Here is a 17,531-nt window from a genome sequence, read left to right as displayed (position 1 = left end):
TGTAGCGTGTGAAGAAAACCGTTCTAATGAAGTTATGTAGCCAAGACATTCACATCCTTTAGTCCAGACCGAAAAGAAAAACTTCTACGACTCCCCATGTTTTGGTAATAGGAATATAATAAATACTACTCAAGGGCAAAAACCTTTTGAGGTTTCGAATCCTAATCCGACAGACCTCTACTCTTCCCCACGATATGACAAATGCCAGCATTAAATATATATGGCGTCATCTCCATTGTACCCCAAAAAATGATTTAAGATGGACCTTCTGCTGCACACTTAAGGCACCTTTATCCATGATCGTTCTTTAACTATGGAAGAACCAACCATTAATTACCACTCCCCATGATCCTTCTTTAACTATGGAAGAGCCAACCATTAATTTCCAATCCCCACTTATAGTATTATATCAATCGGGGTTTCCGCTCTCCCAGGCTATCAGGCTGCCATTTAGACAGAGGCTAAATGGAGGCTATTGATTACTCCCCCAAGATAAGTACAAGATCTGGGCAAAGGAATGGGAAGACTATTTGAATTCCCTCCAAAAATTTTATCCTTCGACCCCACTGGAAAAGATACTATTGACTTTTCCAACTTTCTTTTAGGAGTTTTTCCTTGAGGTTTAAGCTTTCGAGCTTTAAATTTTAATCCAAAAGGGCCCAGTCTAGAGACACTGGACTTAAGGGCTTCCAAAGATTTCCTAGATTTCAGAATCCTTCTTGCAGATAACCTTTGCTTGATGGGGCAAGCCATCAATTTTGGAATTCCTTTGGATTCCAAGGGTATGGTCCTCTTGGTGCCATCTCAACAGTTAACCGGGTATTCTTGGGAAGGTCGCCCAGTTCTATGTCACCTTTTCCTTTTGGTTGGTGGAATTTGAAATTTGAATTCAAAGAGTCGGGCCCCACGGGATCACCCGAATTCCGGCTTTGAGATTCCGAAGAAGAAGACGGAAGGCACGCAACAAAGGTCGCCAGCGATCTTTTCAAGTGGGATGGGTCACAATGAGGCAAAACAGAGAGAGACCCTATAAAAGGAACCTTGGTATATAAAGACAATTTAGACAAGAGGACCCAAGCTTGTCTCCAGCATGCATTTATCAAATTGTTAGAATAGAACATATCTCATAACCTCTGACTGCTGGATTGTGTGAGTGGTAGATTAGGTAGCTTGGTTAGAATAGGCAACTTGATTAGATTAGACGATATCCTCTAATCTTAGCATATATCTTTCCTTGTTTATCCCTTAAGTGCTCTATATAAATACTATTAGGGCTGGTTGTAATCAACCAAGATTAGTGGAAATTAATCTTCTTATTTTTCACTTATCAGTAAATTGAAATTTAATAAATTAAATTTTCAACAGTTGCTTTCTTCAAATCACCATGTTACACGGAAGATTTTTCCTGTTTAATTTTGAATCTTGTATACGGCTATGTTGCTTCCCATCACTTGGGTGTCCTAATCAAAAGCCAACTGAATTTTTCCTACTACAAGAGCGGAGTTATCCTAAGTTATGTTACACCTCGAGCTATGCACAATAATTTTAGTCTCTTCTAAAAAACCTTGACCTCTTATGAAAGAGGCATCCTGATCATTCCTTTCTGGAAAAGAGAGAAATCACTCTTTTCAACTTGTACATGTTTAGCTTACCTTCTTCTCTCCTCTCCTTTCTTCTAGCCATTGTTTGTTTATCCACGGGTGTCCCTTACAACGTCTAATTGTTTAAAGTAACTAACCAATATGCCAAAAGCTCCAGAGCTTGTGGAAGGCGTTGCTTTGGCCCTTTAAACATGTCCCATACCGGCCCTTCAAACCTGTCTCATACCAGGCTGGGTTCCACTTAGTCCCATACCTGGATATGCCCCACTTCGCACCGTAACAGCACAATTGTACGAAGGCCATGCTTCTTTCATGCTCTGTTTCTTTCGACGTAAAAATGGATGTAAATTTTGTTTTATGATGTACATAAAACAAATTTTACGTGCATTTTTATGTCGAAAGAAACAGAGCCTTCCACGTAAAACGGGCGCAAAACTAAGTTTACATCCATTTTGTAGGGGGTGTAAAACAATTTTTATGCCCATTTTACGGCAAAAGAAACATAGCCTACCGTAAAAAGGATTCGACAAGGCCATGCTAATCATATTCGTTGTTGGCCCTAAGTGGAATGCAGGAATTTTCAGGAAAATTTTGAAAGGAAAAATATTTGTAAATACACTTTTTACCCATGAAAAAAATAATTTTGAACCAATTGTATTCAATTTTTACTTAGAGCGGCCTTCAATTTATGATAAAATTCACTCTAAATTAACCATGTTCATATCATTTCCCTCTAAATCATGGAATACTTTTCTTGCAATTCAAACAGGGCCTCTATAATAATTTTTGCTCGTTTCATGTTGCTAGCACATACTCCAACTCCAGTGACAATGGCAGAGAACCTTATCATCAGTATTTATCTTCGTTTCCCTTTAGAATGATGCGCACTCTCCAAAGAATCTTCGATCCAAGTAAATTTTCTCGTAGGCTCAGTTTATTTCGTGGTAAAATGGGAGTAGAACAAATTTTACGCCCCCATTTTTGCACTTAGAAAAGGGTGAAAATTTTGTTTTACGCCCATTTTACATCGAAAGAAACAAATAATGTCTTTTCAATTAAGACAATGGTATTAAGGAATGATCCCACAACAACCCCATTACAATGTTCTTTCCCTCCTTGCTCTAGTGTGTCTCCTGCTCTTTTCAAATGACCTTTGATCCCATTCTTCATTCCCTTTCATCTGACTTCATTGATCCAAGTGTATCTGCATTGCATCTTTATCACTAACAATGTTAGGATTACTTTTTAGTTAGTCACACAATTTGGTCAAGGCAATAGGGCATCTAGGCCCTCTCCACATGCAAGGTATGGCTCTAATATGATAGATATTTTTATAGGCTTATTTTTAGAGTAATGCTAGAGAAACCGAGAGTAGGACCTAAAAGGGCACTGAACAAATATCTTAATGCCATAATATCACAAGTGACGTGAGATTTCCATTAAGTTTAGGGAAAGGGCAGTGATAGATCGACTCCCCATGTGTCTATCTCTCTCCTCTTTCTATCTCTAACCCAGAGAAAGATACATGGGGAGTCGATTTATCACTCCCCTAGGGAAATCATAAAAAGTAAATTTTTCCTTGAACACATGTCATTTTCTCATTGGAGGTCCCCTGCTAGGTGGTACTCTTGATCTCCATATCATTTTCCTTATTTTTAATGTTATTTATCGATATATTGACTATATGAGTCACTAATATGTATTAAATATGTCAATTTATATTGACTATATGAGCCACTAATATGTATTAAATATGTCAATTTATATTTTTTGGTAGGTAAGCTGGGATTGAATTTGCGACCTTAGGGTTGAAGAACATAGTCTTTACCAATTGAGTTAAGGCTCAACCCCAATATGTCGAACATTAATTACAGCTTTAGGATACATGATTCCAAATTTCCAATAAGGCCTAGCACAATAAATTGGATCATGTTCTCATACATGATTCCATCAAATCGAAGAGCTTAACGTTATGCATAGAGACTTCTCCAATCCTGTAAATGTACACTAGATGCAACAATATAGGGAAGTGGTATTCACCCCCTTCTCTTCCCAAGGCCACCCCTTCTAGGCTCTAGTGTATATGACTACTCTCTTTACACTACAAGGGGGTGGCCGGGGGAAGAAAAAGGGGGTGAATGTATCATTTCCCAACAATAAATTGGATAATATGATAGTCAATAACCCCCACCAGCTGGAGAAATCGTGTTCCCTTTTGATACTTCATCAAAATTTAGTTTAAAACTTTCTTCACGAGGGCAAGGTCATTTTAATTTTTGGAAGCATATATCAATGAGGCTTCAAAAATAGTTTGGATGGAATTGAGAGTTGTAAGGGGATAAGGTACTGGAGGGGACAATGATAGGTGTGGTGCAACGGAGGTGAGAGAGGGATTAGATTTTTGGGGCTACAAAGAAGAGATATTATTGAAGATGCCATTCCCTAAACATATAAATTCAGCTATTAGTGAGATTCAGGCACTTAAAACCACAATGATTTAGACTATACCCAACAAATATATATTGAGAGGTTTAAAATTCCAATTTATGAGTATTGTCCGGCTGCAAGGGTAGCAATTCAACTCAACTAAGCCTTTGTTACAAACTATTTGGGGTCGGCTAATGAATCCTTTAGAAATTTTTCATGAAGAATGTGAAAGGATCTACCCGGCTCAAATTGACTAAGTCTAATCTTGACACTAGTTGGTTCATCTACATGGATCATTTTCTTCCATTATATCCTATCCAAGGTTATGATCTCTGTTATGTTCCTAGCCCCCAAGTCTTTCTTCACTGTTTCTACCAAAGTTGTTTTCAGTCTACCCTACCTCTTTTTACTCCATCAACTTAGCACGAGTCACTTATTCTCACTGAAACATCCAAAGGCCTACATTGGATATGCCCAAACCATCCTAAGCGATGCTCTCTCATCTTCTTCGCACTTGGTGCCACCCCCATCTTTTTATGGAAGTCCTCATTTTTAATTTGATCTAACCTTGTGTGGCTGCATATCCATCTAAGCATTCGCATCTCCGCTCATGTTATGCACATCCTGCTTCTTGGTGGCTCAACATTATGAGTCGTACAGCATGGCTAGTCTTACAGCTGTCTTCTAAAACTTTCCCTTCAACTTGGTAGGTATTTTACAGTCACACAGAACTCCTGAAACAAACTTCCACTTCAACCAACCTGCTCTTATTTTGTGGTTAACATCCTCTTCAATCTCTCCTTCCTTATGTAGGATTGAACCAAGATATCAAAAGATATCCCTCTTAGGTACATCTTGTCCAGTCATATTTACTACATCCTCGCCTCGCCTCCTTACATTACTAAAGTTGCACTCTATATACCCTGTCTCAGTCCTGCTCAATCTAAAACCTTTGGATTCCAAAGTAGTTCTCCATAAGTCTAACTTAGCATTAACTCCTACTTTGGTTTCGCCAATTAATACTATATCATCTGCAAATAACATACACTACAGCACCTCTCGTTAATTAATACTTTGTCATCTGCAGATAACATACACTACGGCACCTTGTTCTGGATACCCTCCGTAAGTTCATGCATAACTAGAGTAAAAAGATAAGGGCTTAGAGCTGATCCTTGGTGCAGTCTTATTATAATTGGAAACTCACTAGACGTGCCATCCGTAGTTCTGATGCAAGTTTCTGCTCAATCGTACATATCCATAATCATATCAACATATTTAGTAGGCACTTTTTTCCTCTCAAGAACTCAGCACATAACACTCCTAGGAACCCCATCATATGCTTTATCCAAATCAATGAAAACCATATGAAGGTCCTTTTTATTTTCTCTAAATCACTCCACTAACCGCCTAATCAAGAGATAACTTCCAAAGTTTTGAAGTATTTGTGAGTGAGTTTTTGATGAATAACACTTCTAGTAGGCTGCAATTTTGTTAAACAAGGGATTGAAGAATTTGTTTATTGGGTATTTGATTATTTAAATAGAGTGATGTTTAGGCTCTGCGCGTTTAAGATTATAACAATAGATTGTGAGTGACAAACCGATTATTGAACTCAAATAATTGGTTTGGCCATGACAATCAATTTTTATAATCTTAAGGCGGTGTTCGTTTAAGATCATGATAACCTATTGTGAGCATGGCTTTAAATTTCGGTTTTGATATGCGTTTCGATTTTTTTAATACCAAATTTCGATTGTACTAGCAATTATAAGTTCGTAATTCTCTCTTTTCCCAATTTTTATCTCTTCATCTTATAGTACGCACACCGATCCATCTTCTTATAGCCTTGATTTTTTGCTTTTGATTTCTTTATAGCTAAAGTGACTTATATTAGCAGCCCCTCTTTCTTTCTTTTTAATCTTAGCAACCCTCTTCTTTATTTTAAAGTTGAAACATCTCTCATTGGCTGCTACAATTCCTTCAGAGATAAAGTGTAAAATAAGAAGATGGTGCCGTGGGGGTTGCGAATATCAAACCAGCTTTTTCCACCAGATATACCACTTTTGAGCCTAAATCTACTTTTTTGAAAAATACTAGATTCTATGGACTTACAGCATATAAAATCTCGATCCAATAAAATCTGGCCCTATAAAATTAGGGCTGGCAACGGGACGGGGCGGGGCGGGACCAGATGTTGCATTCCCCGACCCCTTCCCCGCAATGGGGAATTTTCCTTGTCCCCGTCCCCTCCCCGCGGGGAATATCTAATCCCCATCCCCGCCTTGCATCCTTCGGGGACAAAATCCCCACGCCAACACCTGCCCTCATTAGCCATTGATACACTACTGTTGGGTGTCCCTAATCAAAAGGTTAAAAGAGACATAAGATGATGTTGGCACTCCCATGTTTTAATATATTCCGCTAACTCATCTTGTCTAGTTGGCTTTTAAGTTTTAATTTTTAAACAGACAGACTATGTCCGTACACTTACCAAAATATGGTAGTTCCAAAATCACTAGCCTAAAGGAAAGAAATGCAAATGTGAAACTGAAATGTTTAATATTATATTCCCAATCCAGTTCTCACAACAAAAAAGACTTAAAAAAATACTAAAATAAATCGTACTGATTAATGAGACCGGGGCGGACCGGGCCCAACTACATCCTTGCCCCTTCGCCATCCCTGCATCGGAGAATTTTTTTAAACCCCCGTCCCCACCCCATCCCCGCTTTCACCGGTGAAATTGCCAGCCCTATATAAAATCTTGCTACAATAAAATATCGCCATTTATCACCATATAAATTTTCGGTCCAATAAAATCTCCCCGTATTAATAGGGTAGAGAGGAGACAGGGGATGGTAACCGGAGAGAAAAGTAATGCTTTAACCAGCGAAATCTTATGAAAATTTGTACCAAAATTGAGTACAGGGCCTACATAATTCATTTCGGGCCGAGTTGCAGTGTATTTCACTAAAATAAAGTCCTATTTCGGGTAAAGGCCGTTTCGGTTTCTGTCTGGACCAAAATTTCGGGTTTCGGTCGAAACTAAAAACCTTGATTGTGAGTGAACAGACAGGTGTTGATGCTTTCTTTTGGAGAATATTTGTTATTCATGGGCACGAGGGTCTTCCTCGAAAGTGTCACACCTAAGAATTTTGTTACACGCACGAAATCCCGGATTTTGGGACGAAATTTCAATCGAAATTACCGAAATTGTTTGACGCAATAAAAATGTTATTATTATATCAATTTTGACGAAATTCCAGAAATTTTGGTAAATTTCGGGAATTTCGATTTCGGTACCATTTCATTTCGGGCCTCACCGAAATCCGAAATTTAAAACCACGACTCTCTTCTAGTCTAAATAGGAAATATCAGAGAGAACCCCTTTGTCTCCTGGTCCAACCGGGATACACATGGTACACGAGAGACGACCCCTTTATTATCCCATTAAGGAAGAGTCCCACTTGACTTGCTCAAGAAACAAGACACCTATCCCAGCATTATTTGTCTACACCGTTTTTGTAAACATTTTTTTTTAACACTTTTTCATAAATCCCTTTAAATTAAGAAGCAGAAGAAAAAGAAGCAGCAGTATAGTGATATTATCTGCCTTCTAGAATGATTTACTAAAGAAGAGAAACCAAATGATGAAATTTTAAAAAACCAGAGAATAGGAGACAACTAGAGAAGGGTCACCACTAATGACCATTACCCTTTCTCAAAGTCAAGATAGGTTTGCAGTATAGCATGCAAAAACAGAAAAAATATTCAATATTAGCATTTATTTTTTGAATGGTATAGTCAATATTAGTATGCGCAGCCCTCCATCTTAATCATGATGAGGGGCACGACAATAACGTCCAACCACTCTTGTTGACCATCTAAACAAGAAAAAAAATAGGATCCCTCTAAGACCTGCAACTCTGTTGTCTTTAGATAAAGAGAATTTGGGAGTCATATAGTGAGATTTTCAGCCATGTTTCCAAAGATCCTCCTCCTCTTTTTTCTGATAGAACTAGGATCATCTGAGACTCAAGATGCTTTTACTTACAATGGATTTAAGGGAGCCAACCTAAGCCTAAACGGCGAGGCTGAGATAATGTCCAATGGCCTCTTAAAACTCACAGACACAGCAAAGCTACAAAAAGGTCATGCCTTCTTCCCCAGTCCCCTTCAATTCATGAACTCTTCAACAAATAGTTCTCAATCTTTCTCTACTGATAACTCTTCCATAAGTAATTCTCTATCTTTCTCCACTTATTTCGTCTTCGCAATCGTTCCCGAGTATCCCGACATGACTGGCCATGGAATCGCCTTCACGCTCTCCCCTTCTAAGTCTCTAAACACAGCTCTTCCCCAACAATATCTCGGCCTCTTCAATCTCACCGACATCGGAAATCCCTCGAACCATATTTTTGCGGTAGAGCTTGACACAACCCTGAACCCAGAATTCCAAGATATAGATGATAACCATGTAGGAATTGATATGAACAGCTTGAACTCTACGTTTTCTTCCCCGGCGGGTTATTTCACAAATGGGTCTGGTGGTTTTATGAACGTTAGTCTTAAAAATGGAGAACGAATTCAGGTTTGGGTAGATTATAATGGGACAGATAAGAGACTTACTGTAACATTATCTCCAATTCACATACCAAAACCAAAATTTCCGCTCTTGTCTTTGGATGTTAATCTTTCTTCAATCATCTTAGATTCAATGTATGTTGGCTTCTCTGCGTCTACAGGCACAATTGCATCGTCTCAGTACGTTCTTGGATGGAGCTTTATGCTGAATGGGGACGCCCCAGCTCTCAATCTCGCTAACCTTCCTTCTCTCCCTCGGATAGGACCCAAGAAGAAATCAAGGGTCTTGACAATTGGGTTGCCTATAATTAGTGTGGTTTTAGTACTAACTATATTTTTTGCCGTTGCTGTTATAGTAAGAAGGAAGATCAAATTTGCAGAAATAAGGGAAGATTGGGAGCACCAATATGGGCCAGATAGGTTTTCATACAAGGATCTTTTCATAGCCACCAACGGATTCAAAGACAAACAACTCTTGGGAAATGGAGGTTTCGGTAGGGTTTATAAAGGTGTGTTACCCACAACCAAAATTGAAGTGGCAGTGAAGAGAGTCTCTCATGAATCAAGACAAGGGATGAGAGAGTTTGTTGCAGAGATTGTATGCCTTGGCAGGCTCCGGCACCGGAATTTGGTGCAACTCCTCGGCTATTGCCGGCGTAAAGGCGAGCTGCTTTTGGTTTACGATTTTATGCCCAATGGAAGTCTAGACAAATTCATCTTTGATCAAGCTGAAAAAACACTGAATTGGAGTCAAAGGTTTAGAATAATCAAAGGAGTAGCTTCTGGGCTTCAATATTTGCATGAAGAATGGGAGCAAGTTGTTCTTCACAGAGACATCAAAGCTAGTAACGTGTTAATAGACCGCGAAATGAATGGACGATTGGGTGATTTTGGGATGGCAAGGTTATATGATCATGGGTCTGATCCTGGAACAACCCACGTGGTTGGGACGCCGGGTTATATTGCACCAGAGCTGACAACAACGGGCAAAGCGACTGTAAAAACCGATGTTTTCGCATTCGGGGCTTTTGTGCTTGAAGTTGCTTGTGGGAGGAGGCCAATAGAGCATAGATTAGTGTTAGAGGAGGCAGTTTTAGTAGATTGGGTGTTGAAATTTTGGAGGAGAGGTGCAATTGTGGAGGCTAGGGATTCGAAATTGGGAAGTGATTTTGTAGTGGAGGAAGTTGAGCTTGTGTTGAAGATTGGCTTGCTTTGTTCACACCCAGACTCAGTAGGCAGGCCAAGTATGCAGGAAGTAATGCAATTTTTGGAGGGTGAAGCTCCTCTGCCTGAACGGAACTTTGATAGTTTTAGTGCTGGTGGCTTATCAGTGGGGCAAGATGGAGGTTTCACTGATATAGACATGTCATATCCTTCTCTAGAAAGTGTTTTTATGAATTCATCAGGAAATGCTTCAACTGGAGGCCATTAAGCATTTTGTTTCTGTTTTAAGTTAAATTAACACACATGTATATGGATGTATTTAATTTTATACATTGCTGGTTGTTTAGTTCTTTAAGTTATTTCTTTCTCATATTACAAACCTGGCCTTTAAATAAGTGTTTTGTTTTTGAGGATTTTTTACTAATTGCAGGCACTTAGCCCTATCAACATCCCCCTCACGTGAGTTTAAGGGTCGATTTGGTTTCGCTTGACCAGCTGTTCCTAGATTTTGCATTGTGATGAGGCACTCATCTGCCTGTTCGTTCATTTCAAATCTAGCAGGCTTCGCGGTCTTTGGAAGTTGGTTTTATTCCATACCTTTTGGGGCTCATCGAAGGAAAGAAACCAACACAAGTGAACATAAAAGGAGAGAGAGAGAGAGAGAGAGAGAGAGAGAGAGAGAGAGAGAGAGAGACTATGTCTCATGTCTCAACCACAACGTCCAAGAGAAATGATGAAATGCATACACTCTCAATCAGGTCTTCTTATGATGTCACAATCGTTCTTAAAAAGACATGGTTCGGCTTGGTGGTAACAACTAAAACTTCGACAACAAAAATTAGGGTAGGAGAAAATCGAATTGTGGGAAAAAGAGAGTTGAAGAAGTTCCTACCTGAAAATTATCTTCATGATTGCTACTTGATGATGAGAGGAGAATAAATATGGACTTTTTCTAAAGTCGTGGGACTCTCTTCTTGCTTCTTAGTTGGACTAGGAGTGAGAGAAGAGAGTGGCTTAAATTGAGGAAACCTAAGTTATATAAGTCATTGTTATACCTGGCAGAAATTGCGAGGAGAAAAACAGAGAAAGAAGTTCAATGTGTGGAAAGTGATAGTGGTTTCGCTTAGACATTAGGTGCTCTTGCGTTTGACCTTCTAGGTTTTGACAATTATTTCTTTGTAATCCGTTGTGCTTGTTGGTTATAGTTGAAGATGGCTTCTCTCTCATGGATATAGACAATCTTGTCAAACCACATAAAACACTCATATTATTTTTTCAGCTTATAGTTTGTTTACCTCATCAAACTTGTATCATGTAAACCGCCTTAGGCTAGACAGATTATAATAACAACAAAGTGGCATTGAAATCCTAGTGGGGCATTACTTGAAGTCATGGTTGGAAAGGTGGTCGGTTTGATCACGATATACTTTTGTTTTTATATATGTGGTTTAGTTTTGGTTTTTTAGGTTTGTCGATCAATCAAAGAGGTTTGAATTGATTGGGATATAAAACAAATGAAATTGGATTAAATTTTTAAAATAAGGAATTCTCTATCAAGTTGATTAGTGGAATATTTGACTGACTGACTATACTCTTACCAATCAAGTATCAACTAATTGATAATCCAATCGGATGACTAGAGCCTGATCGATCATGCCGGCCAATCAGATGAATGAATGTTTGATCAAATGAACAGAGAATTTGAACAACTAGAGCCTCTTAGAATATGTAATATTCCTAAGGGCATAGTTGACTTTGTACTTTATATTCCTTTACATAAATACATGAGTGAGGGGGAGATCTCTCCACGTTACACATTTTCTCTCAACATGGTCTTAGAGCCCTACGGTTTTGATTCCCTAGGGACCCACCGTAGCCCTCCCCCCTTCTTCTTCTTCTTCCTCCCACCCCTAACCCTAACCGGACCCTACGCTAGGACCACCATAGTTCCAGTGCAGAAGCCAAGTACAGAGCAATGGCACACACAAGTACTGAATTCATCTGGCTACGGTCACTTTTATCTGAGATTGGTATTGTTCCCTCTTCTCCTTCGCAGTTGTACTCTAATAACAAGGCTGCAATACACATTGCTACCAATGTAGTGTTCCATGAGCGCATAAAACACATTGAGGTGGACTGTCATTTTATTCGTCAGAGAATCCAGAAGGGAGAAATAGGCACTGTGTTTACTTGTTCAATGGATCAGCTAACCGACATGTTTACAAAGTCACTAAGAAAGGCTAGAATGAGTGATATTTATAACAAGCTAGGAAAGTATGGTAAATACATTCCAGCTTGAGGGGGAGTGTTAGAATATGTAATATGCCTAAGGACATAGTTGACTTTGTACTTTATATTCCGTTAGTATAAATACATGAGTGGGGGAGATCTCTCCAAGTCACACATTTTCTCCTCTCATTCTCTCTCAACAGAGCCAAAATTGAACAATTTGCTTTCAAAGTTTAATTTATGAAGTAATTTGAAATTGACCTAAAATGGTGATAAATGGCTCAACCTCAAAATTCAAGATTGAGAATTTTAATGGAAAAGGGAACTTTACTTTTTGGTAGAGAAGAGTAAAAGGACAAGGAGCTTTACTTTTTGGTAAAGAAGAGTAAAGGAAAGGGAGCTTTACTTTTTGGTAGAGAAGAGTAAGAGGCATTCTAGTTCAACAAGATCCTTCTAAGGTGTTTGAGGAAAATGATGAAACAAGCTTTACTCTTTGGTAGATAAGAGTGAAAGGCATTCTAGTTCAACGAGATCCAACTAAGGTGTTGGAGGAAAATGATGAAATAGCAGAGAAGATGTAGAATACTGAGTGGGAAGACACTGAGTTAAGAGTGGTTGACACAATTGGACTAATAGGTTAAGAGTGGTTGACACAATTGGACTATGTCTAGTGGATAACATCATGTCCAATGTTATGGAGGAAGAATTTGTGCCTAAATTGTGAGAGAAACTGGAGAAGCCGTACATGTCAAAGATCTAGGGAAATAGGTCGTATATAAATTATTAATTGCATGAGTCAAAGATGAAGGAATGTGAGAATTTTTTTGCTCCAAGGGCGGGAATGTCCATTGGGGAAGATCTGGAAAACCCAGTGTAGTATCTCGTGGTTCCCACGTTGCCAATCCGTGGGGGGGGGGCGAGATTGTCCACCTTGCTTCCGCGTGGAGCCCCGTTGGGGTTCCACACATCGGATAAGTGAAGTGGATGGGGATGGGTTAAAAGGGAATGGGCACCCTCTCTCTCTAACGGCTAGCTTTTAGGGGTGAGTTCTACCCGGTTAGATTCCCAACAAGTGGTATCAGACCTGTGCTTAGAGCGATCATTGGCCAGGTGGAGTGATCGTGGGTGTTGTGGTTGGATCGTGGTTAGAGTGATCTTTGAGAGTAGAAAGATTGTCCAAGAAAGATTCTCGTTCTAGATGGAGCGCTACATCGTGAAGTGTGGAGTAATGTGAGATGGCGGTAAAATCAAGTTCTACTCAGTTCAACATCGACAGATTTGACGGAAAGGTCAGTTTCACCCTATGACAGATGAGAGTGAAGGACATCCTAGTTCAGCAGGGATTTTGGCTAAAGGCGTTGAAGGGAAAGGATGGAAAGATGGAGAAGATGTCGGATGCCAAGTGGGAAGACATTTAGTCGAAGGCAGTAAGTACGATTCGACTATGTCTAGCAGATAGCATTATGTTTAACGTTATGAAAGAAGAAGATGTGCCTAGATTATGCTAGAAGTTGGAAAAGCTTTACATGTCAAAAAGCTTGGTCAACCGGTTGTATCTGAAGCGGCAATTGTACGGGGTGAAGATGTAGGAAGGCGAGAATCTTTTGGAACACATCACGATATTCAACAGACTTGTGGATCAGCTCCACAAGGTTGACGAAAAGTTGAAGGAAGAAGATAAGGCCTTTTTGCTTCTTACTTCGATTTGTTGTATGGTAAGGATACAATAAAGTTAGAGTAAGTCACGGCGTCGCTCTTATCGAATGAGATGCGGAAGAAACCTATTCTTGGTGGAAGTGAAGAGCATGAGCTGGTTGTTCATGGTGGAAATCAAAGAAAAAGGACGTCAGACAGGGGATCGGGAAAAGGTAGGTCAAGATCCAGAGTCGGTGGAAAGGGCGTGCAATGTTACCGCTGCAAGGAATATGGCCACATCAAGCGGGATTGTCTAAAGCGAGCTGACCAGGCGGGCAATGGTGCTAAGAATACGGCGGCAACGATAACGGATGACTAGAGTGAAGAGTTTGGAGACTTTCTCACAGTCTCCACAGGTAATCACACTTCTCCTCACAATGATTGGATTTTAGATTCACAGTACTCTGTTCATGTATGCTCTAGGAGAGAATATTTAGATACGTTTAAGGAGACAAGGGCGGGTGCAGTGTCCTTGGGTGATGGGTCTACTTGTGACGTCACGAGAGTTGGGACGGTGACGATCAAGATGATCGACAGAGTGGTTCATACTTGGGTGGTGTGGTGTATGTCCCAAAGATACAGAAGAATCTGGTACCACTTGGCCGGTTGGACTCCAGGGGTTGCAGGTATTCAGCTGCAGGTGGGGCCATGAAAATCACACGCGGCTGTAGGTTCTGATGAACGTAGAGAAGTGTGGTGGATTATATCATCTGGTATGGGACACGGTGACTAGTGTTCCTAAGATCTCGACGGTTAGATGGAAACAGAGTGGTAGTGCGTGCACCCATAGGGTCTCTTTCGCAGTTGGTGCAGAGACGGATTTTCAGGTTACAGGCGATGGTGAGAGGATAACAGTACATGTGTTGGAGATGATGGATCGAGATCCCTCTCCAAGATTGACTGGGTGAGTCAACGGGTTGCCAGCTACACATGTGCATTGGTCGTGTTGATCGAAACCGGAGGAGTCAGAATCAAGGTGATTCGAGGATGTGTAGCTGGTACTTCAGAAGGCCAATAGTGGTTTGCGGTGACAACAGAGCAATGGCGATATCAATGGAAAATCTTCAGGTGGCTGGGAAACAAGCCAAGGTGGAGATTGTTGGGAAAGTTGCCTTGTTTCCCACGCCACTTTCCAGGCGGTGGGAAACGAAACAGAAATTGCTATTGTTTAGGCTTTTGGTGAAAACCTAAGAGATAAAAAAATGAGAGGCTTTTCTCATGTGGAGCAGTGGCAAAACAAGAGTGCGGCAAGAGTGATTCGAGGATGTGTAGCTGGTACTTCAGAAGGCCAATAGTGGTTTGCGGTGACAACAGAGCAATGGCGATATCAATGAAAAATCTTCAGGTGGCTGGGAAACAAGCCAAGGTGGAGATTGTTGGGAAAGTTGCCTTGTTTCCCACGCCACTTTCCAGGCGGTGGGAAACGAAACAGAAATTGCTATTGTTTAGGCTTTTGGTGAAAACCTAAGAGATAAAAAAATGAGAGGCTTTTCTCATGTGGAGCAGTGGCAAAACAAGAGTGCGGCAAGAGGCTTAGGTGTGTTAGGCTACCTAAGGAGAAAGAGAAGAAAGAGAAAGAAAGAGAGAAGGGAGAGAAGAAAGAGAGGGAAGGAGAAAGAAGGTTTCTTGGGTTCCTCTCAGGGTTTCTTCTCGGGGTTTTCTCTTGGTGCTTTTCTTGGGTTTTCTCTTGTGGGTTTCTCTTGGGTTACTCTTGTATGGTCTTGGGTTGAGAAGCAAGGAAAGGATTGTGGTTTGTGGGTTTGTGATTAATTCATTGTAATCCTTGTATTTTGTTTCTCTCATAGTGGAAGATCGTGTTTCTCGCCCGTGGAGTAGGCTTGGCCGAACCATGTAAAATCTTGGTGTTCATCTTGTGGCTTGTTTGTTTATTTTACTTTTCCGTATAATTTGTGAATGATCGGATTAATTTGCCCGGCAGGTTTTCTCAACAGCATTCAATGGGCTTGTGGACCAACTCCACAAGGTTGATACAAAGATGAAGAAAGAAGATATGGACTTATATTACTTTGTACTTCTATCCCCCTTTTTTTTGACAATCTAATGACCACTATTTAAGAAAGATATGATGTAGTTGCAAGAAGTCGGAGTGTCATTCTTATCAAACAAGATTAGAGGTCATCCCAATCATGGGAATAGTCAAGATTATAGATTGATGGTCTGTTGGAAAAATCGAAGAAGATTGTCTGATAGGGGACGATTCAAAAAAAAAAAAGATTGTCTGACAAGGGATCCGAGAAATGCATGTCGAGATCTAAGGTTGAGGAGAAAGATGTGCAATACTACCACCATTAAAAGAAATTGAGCCACTTGAAGTGGAATTGTCTAGAACATGCTGATAAGAAAAACGATAAAGATTTCAAAAATGCATCAATTGTTGTAACGAATGAGAAGAAAGTGGTTGTTGTAACGAACCTATGTATCTTGCCGATTCTTCAGTCTTCAGATTCTAATAAAAAAGCTTATGAATTAATGTATGATCTACCAATCTATACTTATGATCCACCAATCTATACTTATATATAATGGGAAAACTTGTGTTCCCCCAAGGTTATTTAAAACGTTATAAATGTAATGTTTCTTTTAACTAAATTCCTTGAATATTTAAATTTGTTATAGCTATTAAATATGTTACAGATGTAAGGAAATTTAAATCAGAAAAATTTAGTCACAAAAGCACATATTTTCGCATGAAAAATGCTCGGCGTAGATTCTGTATGAATAATCTTCATGCCGGTTCTTGTAAAATTTTAAGTTAATTATGAATTATTACTTAATTTTACGGAAAAAATTTAGCTTAGAAGACTCGAACATTTCACAGAATATCAAGTGGGTAACCAGTTCGATTAATTTATTTTATTTGTGATTGCTAACAGAGCAATTTTCAACTAAGTAGCAACCTAACAAATCAAGGAAAATGAAACATTATCCGCAGTCAATTGTTAGCCTTCTGAATTACCAACTGCACACATCCTCAAATCATCTTGGTCCTGAATCCACCTAACTCAATCAGCTAAGTCAATGTACATGTGTAACCTTTCCCAAGTACACTCTTAGGTAGTCAACTGTAGAGAGGGACATCGATCTGTCCCTCATATCTCAGAAATCAACCTCTCACTGTCATCTGCACCATAGAAACCTCTCACACCCACTCTGACCCAACTGTGAAATCCGACAACCACTTTCTTCTCATTCGTTACAAAAACTATTCAAGGAAGGCATTCTGCAGATTTTCCGCTGTGGAAAATGGAAAAAAAAATCTAGGAGGAGCAGTTCAGCAATTAGATCTGACCAGCCCGTTTCTCATGTTTCCGCTTCACGCAATGGCAAAAACATGCGGAAAAATGAGAGTTTCCGAAGTCGCTTGGGATGATTCTCATCCCATCAGGAGAGAATGAGAAGCCTTGCCAAATGAACCCATATGTTGGGTCACTCGGTCACAGAGAACCGTCCGGTTTGAAAAGTTTGAATAGTTCAACCACCAAACTAGACATTTTAATCGGTTTTTTGCTTTCTAAAGGCAGTGATTAAACCAGAAAAAAACCATAGGCAGACTGAAGTTCTATTCAGTTTGACAACACTATTTTTTAAAGAGGATTATAGAACAGAGAGGAACCTTGATCAGTTGTGTTGCCTCAAGCTTTTTCTTTCTCCTTTTCTTTGAAATGGAAGCTCTCAGGAATAACAGATGAGCATCAACTCCACTGTACAGTGACAGATGATCACTGATGTGGTCAGAAATCACATCAACATGGGGGTTATCAAATAATATTAGTCATCTGATCAATTACCTGCAGCTGCAAAGTTTAA

General features: G+C 39.8%; 1 pseudogene; it reads left to right on the top strand.

Moving 5' to 3' along the window:
* The first annotated feature begins 7,910 nt into the window (after positions 1-7,910).
* LOC143871397 (L-type lectin-domain containing receptor kinase SIT2 pseudogene) lies at positions 7,911-10,174 on the top strand (annotated as a pseudogene).
* The last annotated feature ends 7,357 nt before the right edge of the window (positions 10,175-17,531 follow it).

The sequence above is a fragment of the Tasmannia lanceolata genome, unplaced genomic scaffold (genome assembly GCF_043159265.1).
Source record: "Tasmannia lanceolata isolate RefF3 unplaced genomic scaffold, GAP_Taslan_0.1 ptg000002l, whole genome shotgun sequence".
Classification (NCBI taxonomy): Eukaryota; Viridiplantae; Streptophyta; class Magnoliopsida; order Canellales; family Winteraceae; genus Tasmannia; species Tasmannia lanceolata.
The sequence above is the reverse complement of the archived record's forward strand: the minus strand, read 5'-3'. Positions and strand labels throughout refer to the sequence as shown.